The sequence below is a fragment of the Podarcis filfolensis genome, assembly GCF_964270895.1.
Source record: "Podarcis filfolensis genome assembly, chromosome: 13".
Taxonomy (NCBI): domain Eukaryota; kingdom Metazoa; phylum Chordata; class Lepidosauria; order Squamata; family Lacertidae; genus Podarcis; species Podarcis filfolensis.
In genome coordinates this window covers 32,121,766-32,135,419 of record NC_139615.1, presented here as the reverse complement: position 1 = coordinate 32,135,419, position 13,654 = coordinate 32,121,766, and the positions used below count along the sequence as shown (strand labels likewise).

The window sequence follows — 13,654 nt, the reverse complement described above, 5'->3', positions numbered from 1 at the left end:
TAAATGGTAAATTGTAGAACTTCAAGGCATGCTAGGTCAACTCGTCTTGCAGCAACCAATTTTTCTGCACCACTGTATATTTCTAGGGCTGTACTGGGTCTTGTACCCCTCTAGAAACTAGAGTGAAAAAATATGCTTAACTAACAAGAATATGGGGAAAAGCTTCTGTCATTGCTATCTGGAAGTTCCTTATGTGGGATACACAAAGGCCTTCTCTAAGCAGGGACCTCAAATGAGGCATCTGTCAGCAATACTTAAGAGACTTCCCATATAAAAAGCATGCAAAGAACAAAGCCAGTAGAGGAGCAGGGGCCAGAAACCCGAGGGCAATCTCTGCATTGCTGAACCTTTCTGCTGCCAGCACTGTAACCCAATATGTGCGCCTCATCCTTGCATCTTATCCTGTCGTGCCCTGAGAGCAAGTCCCTCACTCTTTCCTCGACCTCCGTCTGACAAGCTGACAAAGACAGAGCTACAGTCAATGGACTCTGGAAAAGGCTGTACAAAAGGCCCATCAGGTCCGTGGGAGACCAAAGGGGACCTTGATGCGGCTACTCCTTCTGTCATGGATGGGGACATCATGTTGACAGGCCCCTTAAAACATAATATAGCAGCTTCCTGTGCCCGGCCTGGCTTCATTCTATATGCCACCTTGGGGTAACAGAATGTGTTCTCAGAGAAGGGTATCTTAGGACGTGAGAATAACAATGAAGGGAAAGCCTCTTACTGTATTCAGGAATCTGATTTATTTCATACCTTCAAACATTTCTCCAATGAAAATAGGGACATCCTATTCAATTATTCTTATTAGTGCTATTTTCGAGAAAAAGAGGTGTCGGAACTCACCGTGAATGCCTCAATGTTCTCTTATAATGGCAATGGCACCCACCTGAGAGATGCCGGAACGAAGTTCTGGTGAGTTCCAGCTGAAAAAGTCATTATTATTATTATTATTATTATTATTATTATTATTATTATTTATACCCCACCCACCTGATTGGGTTACCCCAGCCACTCTGGGCAACTTCCAACATATGTAAAAACATAAGAAAGCATTAAACATTAAACAACTTCCCTATAAAGGGCTGCCTTCAGATGTCTTCTAAAGATTGTTTAGGTACTTGTCTCCTTGGCTCAAGGGTTGCATAACTCCATACCCTCCAGCATTTCTCCAATGAAAATAGGTACGTCCTAAGGAAAGGCGGGACATTAAGGGATCAAATCAGAAACTGGGACAGCTTCTGTAAATCCGGGACTATCCCTGGAAAATAGGGATACATGGAGGGTCTGTAATTTCCAGCAGCAGTTAATAAGCAACACCAGGGTGGAAGATGGTTCTTCCAAGTTGTCTAGAACTCAGGCATCGCTTGTAGTAATTCTGCAGTGTTTGTCTCCATTTATCTGAGGCAGGCCGTATCAGAGGTCCAGAGGCCACTTTAGAGTCCCTAGCCATGATAAAAAAGAAAACATGGCTACGTAGAAAAACAAAACAAGGCACCAGAAAAAGAGCCAGCTGTTTGTTTATACAAGCAGCTGATCTGTGAGGATGCGTTCATCATGGTCTAATCTTGTGCCTTCAGAATCAAATTACATTTATGCTGAAACTCCATGGTAGGGGGTGGCCATGTACCCTATTTAACACAGCACAGTCCTCTATTTCAAGGGATATCAGAGAACTCTTCCCCATTTCCATGAGTCCTCTGGTTGAAGGTCTATCTGATCGAAGAACTAGGAATGGAGAGCAGGGGCCTCAAAGTTGCCAATCAGTAGAGTATAATTACAGCAATTATTTCTAAATTTGCATCAATACATGTGAATTAGCATATGCGAATAAGTGCTGCTTTTGCCCTATTTTTTAAAGGAGAGGAGGTGAGTGTTGATCCATTAAGTGACCACCCCTAAAGGCCATACCAGCAGTAAACTGAGTGATGGACATTCTATGAAGTATTGATTTTAAAGCTAGGAAACAAAACCTCTGTGTAAAGAGGTAGTTTACCTTTGTATACCAGATGCTAAGGGCAAACAACATGAACAGACCATCATTTTTCTACCATGGCTATGAGCATCCAGAGGCACCCAGCTATCTTGTGGTGGAAACAGAAGGCAGAATTAGAGATCCTGACAGACCTAGCAAAACAATTTTCATGTACTTTGATTCTGTTGGATCAAAACTGGATGAAACGAGAAGTTAAAGCGGGGCTAAATGCATGGGCTTTATCTTCTACAGTTTGCTTCCCGCCCCTTTCAACTGCAAATGGAAACTCAAGAGAGGCCCTTAGCAATGTCTCCTAATGAATGCTTGCTCTACGTATATGCATTCTGATCATGGGGGCATGAGGGAGGCAGAGATGTTGGTGTGCGGCTCTCCGGAGGGGATGAACAGGGGGGATTTGATTATAGCCCAGACCGTATGGCGAGGGCTGCTGAGATGGAGATAATCACTGAGCCAGCGAGACGAGGCACAACGCTGACAACAGGCGGTCTCAGTAGTCGCTATGGCAACCGAGGCCTACTGGGCCACTCCAGCCTCAGCCTGGCTCTGTTTCTGCAGCCTAACATCTGCTTTCTCAAGGGCTGCTGGGAGTTGGCGGGGGTGGCAGCGAGGGGAAAAACGGGCAAGCATTTCACTTTCAGAAAGGGGGGGTGGGAGAGGAAATCCAGAGGAGAAACAAATTAGGACAAGCATCCAATAAAAGGAAGGGAAATGTATTTATTAACACTAGGGAGAGGTTGTTCCACCAGCTGCTTTGATTGATGGGCCGGACTCCATGTTGTCAGATTCCCCCTCCCCCCACTTTTTGTTTTTTGTCTGGTGGAGGGTTGGGGTTGGGGGGGGGGGAGAGAGAGGAAACAGAAAGCGTAGCAAAGCACTGGGTCTGTTTATGCAAGCAGAACGCTTCTTCCCACCCCACCCCTCCACATTTCCTCGAGCTGCCACACTTGATTGATAGTTTAGACAACAATTGGACGGCGCAAGAGACCGGTTGCCTTATCCGGAGCATCTTCAGCCAGCCCTCAACACACTCAGACAGGAGAGAGTAAAAGAAATTATTATGGAGCACGGCGGCTGAGCAGGGAGGAGAAGCAATTAAAGAACAATTATTGTGCAGTGGTGCCGTGTCTACCTGCTGCTTACCTGAGCAGCTTTGATGGGGAGGGAGGGAGTTGTGGGGAAAACACACTTGCTGTCCCAGGAAGAGTCCGTCTCTGGTCTTTGCTTGTGAGACATCAGGGTCAAGGTGACAGAGGGGGGGAAACTACACCACCACCCCTCTTGATATATGGAGTAATTTGGAATACTGTATGCTATCCCATCCCTCCCACCTCCCAGCCATTAAAGGTATTTAACAAACAATGCTTCCACACAGATGTACTGGATAACTAAGAATCTCATCTTTCTTTTTTAAAAAATAAAGTTTCTAGCCCTCAGCGCTGTGTAGATATGTAATTTCAGCAAGGCTCAAATTGATCCCCCCCACCAGGGAAAAGCAACTTCAGTATGAGCAGACATAGGGAGAGGGAGTGGTGAAAATAGGTGCTTAACTCTTTTCTACCCACCATGTATTTCCTCCTGCCACTTCCCCTCTGCAGGATTCCAAAACACATATTTTGAGAGGCCTTGTGTGAAATCTGTGCAGGGGACGGCTGGTCTGAAATCTCTGGAAAAAAAGGATTGATGGTTACTGGAGTTTAATTAAGGGCAAGAGTTCAGGCTCTGAATTTATATTCATAGTCACAGCATAACCCCGGAAGATGAAGAATAATAATCATGATAAGGGTGCTCCCTGTTCTCATAGTGGTCAGCAACATGCCAAGGGAAAGCCTGCAAGCAGGACATAAGAACAATAGGCTTCTCCTCAAATACTATTGGTAAATGTATGCAGCTATCAAGACTAGCAGCCGTTGATTCTTATCTACCCCTCCCCTTTAAAGCCATCCAAGTTTATGTCCAATACTACTTCCTATGGCATAATTTAACTATGTGCTATACCAGGGATGGGGGCATTTTTGGTCAAGTGGGCCAGATCTTTATCTCCTTCATCAGATGATTGACAGGACAGTGGTTCCACTCATCTGTAAAAAGTTGGCCTGCATGGAGGGGGGAGAGGGAGAGGGAGAGGGAGAGGGAGGGAGAGAGAGAGAGAGAGAGACCAAGCAGGATTGAACTCCTCATGCACCAGCTGATGTCTGGGGAGTTCAATCCTGCTTTCCTCAGGTGCACAAGAGAGCTCCCTGCAGGGAACTTTGCACACCCAAACCAAAGAGGATTGAACTCCCCACAAGTTAAATCCTGCTTTCTGCCGCACTTCTATTGGCCCCACACCTGATGTTACAGATGATGTTGGATGTGACGCACGTGGGCATGATTTGGAGAATATGGCCTGGCTGGAAGTCCCACAGCCCTGTGTGACATGAAGAAGTACTTACTTTTCTCTCTGCTGAACTTTTCATTTTTCAGCTTCATTGGATAACCCTGGGTTCTAGTATTATGACAGACAGGCAGACAGACAGATAGACAGGAGTATCTCTTGGATGACTTACCAGTCACTCTAAACATGTGACATGTCCTGGGTTTGGGGTGTAAAAATGGTGTCAGGGAGGAATTTTGCCAAAAAGCAGTGGAACCAGATGCAAAAGCTTAAAATTACTATGGGGGGGGAGGTCCCCCCCAAAACCTCAACAACTTTGCGAGTGTCAGGAATTTTACTTTTTAAATATGACAACTCTATGTTTCTTCTTTTTTACACTAGAAGTGTCACTTTTTACACTAGAAGAGAGTGATGCCCAGAGTATGAATCTTGCAATATTTATAGATGCTTAAGGAAATATACTATAGGCCTCACCACTCAGAGCCGCCAGTTCCCCTTTCTGCAAAATGGTACTAAAATTACCCACAATTCTCTGCAAAGCAGATTCTCATACTTAGAAGAGGAAATGTTAGTGTTTAGTTTAGTTTAGTTTAGTTTAGTTTAGTTTAGTTTAGTTTAGTTTAGTTTAGTTTAGCAAGGCTGAAGTCACTAGCAAATGCAGGACTTTTGTAGGAACTGGCAACCATTCTGAAGTATGGCTGTCTATACACCATACATTTAAAGCCTATCCCTCCCACCTCCCAAAGAATCCTGGGAGATGTAGTTTATCTTTCATTGGGCTGCAGTTCCCAGCAAACTTAACAAACTGCAGTTCCCAGTACTCTTTTTTTTTTTTGCAGGGGATGTACTTCAAATGTTCTTTTAATGTATGGTGAGTACCTAGTCACTTCTGAAAACAATCTCAATGAAGATTGTGAGGAAGGAGACATACAGTGAAATAGCCCTGCTTCTGTAATGTGTGAACAATCTGCTTACGAGTAAAAGTTGTCATCCTTCATCAGGGCTGGCCTGAGACATTTTCGCATGTGAGGCAAACCACAAAATGCCTTCCTCCACCAGGGAGGAAGGAGTGAATGAAGATCAACACCAGGAACAAGGGGGAATAAAGATCTACAATAGGATCTGCCACTCCTGTGGCTCCTGCTGCCTGAGGTGGGTAGGCCATCCCTATCCTTCACCAACAGAGGTATTTGTGCTCCTGCTAACTAACTTCTCTCTCAATGACAAAAATACAGGAGCTGAGGTGTGTTAATGTCTTGTTACATTTAATAATCTGTTTGTGTGAACATGAGTCTTAAGTTTACATATTGGTGGGACAACCTGCCTCTTCTCACTCCCTATCCACTTAAATAAGTAATTGGGAAGAGGGAAGAGCTAAATTTGCACCAGAAGATGCTCTCTAAAGTATTTGACTTCCATTGTTTGTATACATCTTGTAATACATTTGTCCCAAGGTGCACAGGGGCATCTGTCATGCAGTTAAGATGGTTTAACAGAGATATTTAGAGACCTTTAAGCAGCTGCACTGTATATGCTTAAGAAAGCAAAGGCAAAGTAAATGTTATCAAGGGGGCAAGATGAGAGGCAATTGGAATAAACCAATGAAACAGGGTGGGAGAAAGCAAGTTTCCTCCCCATAAATAGAGACGCGGCGGAATCGTTGTGCCTGCTCTTCAGCTTTGGCAGCTAGATACTGGCAACTTGTTTCAAAGCAATAAAATAATACTTGGAAAATGAATAATATAATAGATGGAAACTATTTGTGAAATCTCTCCATTCTGATAGTTTTAAGTATTAAAATAACAGCCACATTATTTTTTAAACATTATATTTATTGTTTACAACCATTTCCACTACCCCCACCTCAACAGTATGCATGCTTGTGGTTACTATTTTGTTCTATAATCATGGAATCATTAATAGACCAATCTCCAGTGTAGTTGGTCTAGTTCATGGGTAGGCAAACTAAGACCCAGGGGCCAGATCTGGCCCATTTGCCTTCTGAATCTGGCCTGCAGACAGTCTGGGAATCAGCATGTTTTCACATGAGTAGAATGTGTCCTTTTATTTTAAATGCATCTCTGGGTTACTTGTGGGGCCTGCCTGGTATTTTTACATGAGTAGAATGTGTGCTTTTATTTAAAATGCATCTCTGGGTTATTTGTGGGGCATAGGAATTTGTTCATCCCCCCCCCCAAAAAATATAGTCTGGCTCCCCACAAGGTCTGAGGGACAGTGGACCGGCCCACTGCTGAAAAAGTTTGCTGACCCTTGGCTCTAGTTGGACACTGCTGTATTCTTGTCTCCCCCCTGTGTCTTCCATCAACATATTTCCCACAACTGCAGGACTAAGAAGGAAGCATTGCCCTTCTCTACCCCCCCCCCCCCAGTTGTGGACATTTATGCAAAATTATTGCTGTTATTGCACTCTTGCTGTGTGTGTCTATGTAATAGATTGCTTGTTTTACCTACTTCAGAACTCTTTATGGCTCACCAGTATCTGGCAGAGGTCTTTCCAAACTGCCATATGTAAGATCTTTAAGTGGGAGGTGGAAGGAAATGCATAGGTGTAGCCAGGGTTTATGTTGGGGAGGACAGGACAACACCCATTAGACACCCACTCTCTGTCTGGCTCTGTCTAGCAGATTCAGAATGGAATGTCTCAACAATAGTTGTTGTTCAGAAAAATCTGTACAATTTCTACTTTTAGTCAAGTATTTTTATTTATTTACAGCTGCCCCCCCGGTTGCCCCCTGGCTACACACATGTGCCTATGATTAAACATGTGGAGCAGTAGTCTTCAACCATTTCAGCACACCCACCTTTAGCCCAATTAGGCATTTTGTGGACCCATTTATTAATTTTAACTATCTATTTCTATGGTGGTAGTGCTGCTGTTGCGATCTGTTTTAGATCAGACCTGAAGACCAGTGATGTCGAGCTTAGTATTACCACACAGTTATGGCCACTTCCCTAAAGAAGGAAGGTTTGGTGGCCCACCTTGAACAGATTTCCATACATGGATCTATACAATATCCCCAAGCATTTCAAGCATGTGTAGTGCATAACATTCTGGTGATGTGCCAGACCTGTGGCTCAGACCTGAATGATGCAGCAGTGTAGCATTCTGAATACAGAAGTGTACAGAATGGTGTAAACATAGGGTGGGTGGAAATGTGCCATCGTTGCTAATAACGTTACTAAAGGTAAAGGTAAAGGGACCCCTGACCATTAGGTCCAGTCGTGACCAACTCTGGGGTTGCGGCGCTCATCTCGCTTTATTGGCCAAGGGAGCTGGCGTACAGCTTCTTGGTCGTGTGGCCAGCATGACTAAGCTGCTTCTGGCGAACCAGAGCAGCGCACGGAAACGCCGTTTACCTTCCCACTGGAGCGGTACCTATTTATCTATTTGCACTTTGACGTGCTTTCGAACTGCTAGGTTGGCAGGAGCAGGGGACCGAGCAACAGGAACTCCCCCCATTGCGGGGATTCGAACCGCCAACCTTCTGATCGGCAAGTCCTGGGCTCTGTGGCTTAACCCATAGCGCCACCCGCATCCCTTTAGTTACTGGTACTGTGCAATAGGGTCCCATGACCCTGACACAATCACGTCCCATAGTTTATGCAATATCAGTGAAACCTTGTAAGAAAACATCGGGATTTGTTGCAGCAAGCCAGCATTGAATGCATTTTTAAAAGATCATATGAAAAGTCATTGAGGTCCCATATATCATACCCTCCAACAGCTCTCCAATGAAAATAGGGACGTCCCATTCCATAATGATAACTTTACTATTTATACCCCACACATCTTATTGGGTTTGCCCCAGCCACTCCGGGCAGCTTCCAACATATATAAAAACATAATAAAATATTAAATATTTTTAAAAATCCCTATACAGGATTCAGATGGCTCAGGGGTTGGATAACTCCATACCCTCCAACATTTCTCCAGTGAAAATAGGGACATCCTAAGGAAAAGTAAAACATTATGGGATCAAATCAGAAACTATGATGGCTTCTCTAAATCAGGGACGTCCCTGGAAAATAGGGACACTTGGAGGGTCTGATATATCACTTTTTTATTGGAAGCAGAATCAAGTTTCCAACTTGGCAGCAACATAACAGTCTATAAGGTTTGGCCATGATCATTTAATAGCTCATCTGCTCATGCGTTAAATGCAAAGCTAAACATTCAGTGGCCTTAAAAAAACCAGCTAGTAATTATGAAAGGTCACAACCAAGCAATACCCATTATTAGGAACTAAATAATCCAAGACAAAATATACTTGCGTAGAACACAAGTCCTTAGACAAATATGGAGAAGCAATATACACCTTTCAGTCACCCATACCATGTCAGAGGGAGGGACAAAAGTGGATACTACTCTTGTGGACTACTGAATTGAACACCCAGATGGCTAGATTGAAGGTGGACCCTAAGCCCATTGTGCTCTGCTCTGTTTAGGCAGCTAATTGTGTGAAATTGTTGTCGGGAATGCAATTAGAGGGCAGTGCATGTTCCTTGGCAGGCCTCAACCAAATGGAAGGCCTTAATTGGTAATTTAATTGCTTCCTAGCAGGTGAAGTTTTCCTCTCCTCTGGGGCTGGCATTGTGTATAGCAACCCCTCTAAATAATCAAAGCAGAGCCCATTCTTGTTAGCACTGAAAGGAAGAGAAAGTGCTTAATTGTATTTTCCTTTTACACTGTGTACACATCAGGATGTTAATATGCACATGGGGTGCACAGATTTGATTTAAGGATTTGGGGGGAATTATTTGGACACAGCATTTTCCTTTTCCTTTTTCCTTTTATCCTGTACCTGCAAGGGCCAATCTGATTTTGGTTTTTAATACTGCTGTTTTGTGCAAAAGCAGTTACTACGGAAGTGCATTCAGCAGCAACTGTTAGAGACGGGCAGACTGCATCCTTTCCTCGGAGCTGATGGCTAGATTGTGTTCTGGCAATGAGCAGGTGGAAGTAAGGGTTTCAGTGTCTCCACACTTGGTTAACGTGTGATTCTATATTGGATGTTTCCCGCTTACAGCATCATCTGCAGATCAGGAAAATCAAAATTAAATGGGGGGGGGGGAGTGTGGGCTGCCACTTGGATTAGGATGGACAGTGTGAAAAACTTGCACACATGGGATGCATCAAATCAACTTTGAACTATGTGCGCACACAATTTTTCCAGTTCCTTAAGATTGTTTGAAAACAGTTGTAAGAAACTTCAGATCTACTATCAGAGCAAACATTGTAAACTTTACAAAAACACTGTAAAGTAAATCAGTCTTATTCTCGTCACCAGAAGGGGTTGAGAGATAGTGGTTTAATTAAGGTCAAGAGAGACAGACAAGATCTGATCTGAGAGACAATAATATCTGGACTGTGCTTTGACCATGTCTAGTGAGAGTGACAGACCCTATATTTACTGTTGAATTCCCTGCACTTTTGCAATCTGGTAACATGCTTGTTCATCACCAGATGATCACAAGAAGCTCTCACAGATTTGGAAGAAGAGTATCCATTGAGGTCCTCCTGACATATACCCACACTCCTTTCTTGCTGTTAAATAAATTAAGTACTGCTGGCATCTACACCCCTTCAACCAATATTGCCAAGAGCAAACCTTTGGATCCTGAGAAATTACTCTTCCCTGCTGAGCTATACTCAACAACCAGCTTTGGAGAGGCCTTGATCTGAACCAGAGGGACTTGCTAGGATTCAGGCTTGGAAGCTGCTTCACTTGACAGTATACAACCCTGAAAAATCCTAAAAGGATTTAAAGAGTGCTTCTTTACATGTGAAAAGTACCTTCCCCCCACCATTTAATAACCACCATCACTGTTCACACTTCTAGGATTGTAAAGAAGGACTTCCAGGGCAGAGGGCACAATTTCCAGACACCCTTGATTCCTAGGCATATTCTAGTTTTATAAGACAGGTTGGCACAGCAGGACAGCAAGTAAGACACTGTCTGGGCAGGAACAAACTCCCTACCACTATCAGCTGCCTAGCTTCTTTCATTCCCCCCACCCCAATCCAATGCAGGGCATTCTTCCCATCCATCATCTGTCACTGCGAGTCGGATGTCCTGAGATCGATCAGCCATCCGTCCCTACTGCCCTTTAATGAGATCTCTGTTCACGAGGGTCAGATATTTTGGTTTATCAGGAAGCCACAGCAGCGGCTGGCTGATAACAGGCTGTTGTTGAGCACACAGCTACACAATTCAGCTCCTCCAGGACAAAAAAAGCAAAGGGAGGGTTACAGAGAGGAACGGCAGGGTGTCTTAGGGTAGGGAGAGAGCCAGAGAAGCAGCTCCTGTTCATTGCACAGGCCCCTGTCCATTCAATGATGTTTTTGTGCAGGAGGAGACCTTTCTAGGGGATTAGGCTGAGAGTTGCCTCCCACTCTGCTGCCCCTAACGGTGCCTCATGAGAGGGCACCTCTTTATGATAGGAATAACTGAATAATAACCACGGTTTTGGAAGAGTACAGAGTTTGTGATGGGCCAGAGGAGAAGAGAGAAGCAGCCTCTTTAAGGCAGGGATTGTAAATGTCTACATTATTCTTCAGACAGTGGTCTGTGTATCAACCATAATGTGATGTGATGCTTATAGACATAAGCTAAGAGCTAGGAATCCATGGTTCTAATCTCAGTCAGGGATGATGCAACTGGATGTCAGCAAGCCACTCTCTCACTGCCACCTTTTGGGCACTAACACCGGCCTTGCAAGAGTGTTCGCTCACCTCTGGACGACTCAGTTAAGGCATGTGAGGTGATATTATTATCTATGAAACTTATTAGTCACTTGTTACCTAAAATGTCTCCAAGGGACTTACATTTAAAAGCAAAAATGCATTACAGTGGTACCTCAGAAGTCGAACGGAATCCGTTCCGGAAGTCCGTTCGACTTCCAAAACGTTCGGAAACCAAAGCACGGCTTCTGATTGGCTGCAGGAAGCTCCTGCAGCAAATTCGAATCCGCGTCGGATGTTCGGGTTCCAAAGAACTTTTGCAAACTGAAACACTCACTTCTGGGTTTGCAGCGTTTGGGAGCCAAAATGTTCCATTCGCAAGGCGTTCGGGATCCAAAGTACGACTGTACATCATAGGGGATAAGAAAAAAATCATATAAAGCATTAAATGCTTTCATACCACATACCCCAACAGCCCCCCATATAAGCTTCCAAGACCAAAAGCAGAGGAGGAGGCGGGCAACTGCGAAAGAGATGGGCATGACAGGGGGCAATGGCAAAGGGGGCATCCAATCATGGAGGAGGAGGCAGGTGAGGAGGCAACTGCGCTCCCTCGCCTCTGCATAGAGGGCCTGTAGGGAAGGAGAAAGTCTATCAGATATTTGGGGCCTGAGTCATTAAGGGCCTCTGTAAAGCAAGGAACGTAGCCATCCTAGAAAGGACACCAGCTATATCACAGTATCTGTGGCTCAGTGGCACAGTGTGTACCTTGCATGCAGAAGGCTCCAGGTTCAATCCCCAGCATCTCAAGGTATGTTGGGGAATGTCCTCTGCCTGGGGAGCTGCTGCCAGACAGTGCAATGATCTGACTCACCTATGTTAGCTTCCTATATTGTTCCAATGGAGCCTCGTGTAAACAGAGTGGCAAAAGAGGAGATTGATCCCTTTGGGGGTGAGAAATGTTGCCTCCGCTTCCTAGGCTATTCCCGCTGAAGAAGACCCCAAGACACATTGAGGGTTTGGACTGTTCATCATCCAGCTAAGGGACCAAAAACCTACTCCTTGTAAGGGAAGGGGGGGGGAATACCCATTCCCAAGAGGGAATGCAGACAGCTCAACCTCTCCCAGCTCGTCCGAGGGGGAGTTTTTGCTTTGCTGGGCGGCGATCTTCTCCATTAGCTCCTCAATCTTGCGAAGATAATGCATTGCCGGCATGCGGCTGTGCGGTTCATTTGGGAAAAGAACCGGGGGGGCGCACGGGGGGGGGGGGAAGAAGCTGAGAAATGAGGATGAAATGCTGGGTGCTTAGCCGAATGCAAATGAGGAGCTCCAAGAGAGCATCAGACCCAGCTGTGGAGAAGCGGAAGAGCAAGACGAGTTTCCTCGTCGTGAGGCCTGCAAAAAGAAGGCTGAGTGCGTGTGAAAGCAAAACCAGCAGGCTCAGCCCCAAAGAGTCTACAAAACCCTCTCCCCTGTTGGCCATACCTTTTCAGATTTGTCTTGAGAGCCTTTTGGGTTGCCAAATTCTGGGCTTCTTCCTTGCACTGAAAAGCAGTTTAAAAGTATGGTATTGGGTAGCAATGGTGACAGAGCAACAGATAGAGAGATAATTATTTACACTCAACTTTTCTTTACAATACAATTGCAATTTATAAATTATTTATTATTTATTGCATTGCTGCCCCCATCATTTTCTCCAAGGAGCTCAGGGTAGCGTACAGTGAGCCTGCACTTCTAATCCCCACAACAACCCTATGAGGTAGGTTAGGCTGAGAGGCAGTGACTGGCCTAAAGTGAGCTTTGTGACCAAGTGTGGATTTGAACTGGTCCTAGTCCAACCACTACACCACACTGGTTCTCTCATATATATATATATATATATATATATATATATATATATATATATAATTGGACTTTAATACTCTTATAGTTCTTAGCAACACTACCCTCTGTTTTACCCTGCAGGATACCCCTGAGAAACTCACAAGTAAGTGAGCATGAGGGAGATAAACATCCCATTGTCTGCCCCAAGAACTGTTAATCAAAGGTAGTCTGTCTCTGAACATGGAGGTTCTGTTTTTAGTTACAGTATCTGGACTAGCAGCCACTGACAGACTTGTCTCCTATGAAATTATCTAATGCTTAAAGGGGGGGATCCATCTATGACAATGGCCACAACTTGTTTACAATGGCCATGTTGTTTACTGAATGGGCAAGTCTTCTATGCAAACAGCCATTTCTCTTTCCCAGAGCCTTGTCCCTGAGCCCAGAACGTATGTCTAATTATAGCAAGCTGGGGGAGGTGCTTATTTTATTGTTCTGTCATTATCACCCTGTAACATCTGAAATGATGCTAACAGCGATTGGCATTAGAGGTTGATATTTCATGAGCTATCAGATCTCATGGATGCAGCTCAGACAGTTATATTAATAACAGAACCAAACAGCATTCTAATAAAATACTTCTCTCCCCACCTCCAAGTCCCCAGTTACAATTTTGATGAATAGAGGATATATATGGTCAGGTTTGTGCCTGTAGAGTATATTATGCAAGTAGATAATAATTAGCATTAATTAGGTG

General features: G+C 44.4%; 1 long non-coding RNA gene across 2 annotated transcripts; it reads right to left on the bottom strand.

The window, feature by feature from the left end:
- Nucleotides 1–860: 860 nt before the first annotated feature.
- On the bottom strand, nucleotides 861–4,689 carry LOC310748219. 2 transcript variants are annotated; one of them, XR_014541215.1, is made up of 3 exons: nucleotides 4,429–4,689; nucleotides 3,559–3,659; nucleotides 861–926 (listed from the first exon to the last, which is right to left on the bottom strand). It is a non-coding gene; the product is annotated as an uncharacterized lncRNA (long non-coding RNA). The 2 variants fall into 2 exon arrangements; XR_014541216.1 differs by lacking the exon at nucleotides 4,429–4,689 and adding an exon at nucleotides 3,992–4,076.
- Nucleotides 4,690–13,654: the final 8,965 nt, after the last annotated feature.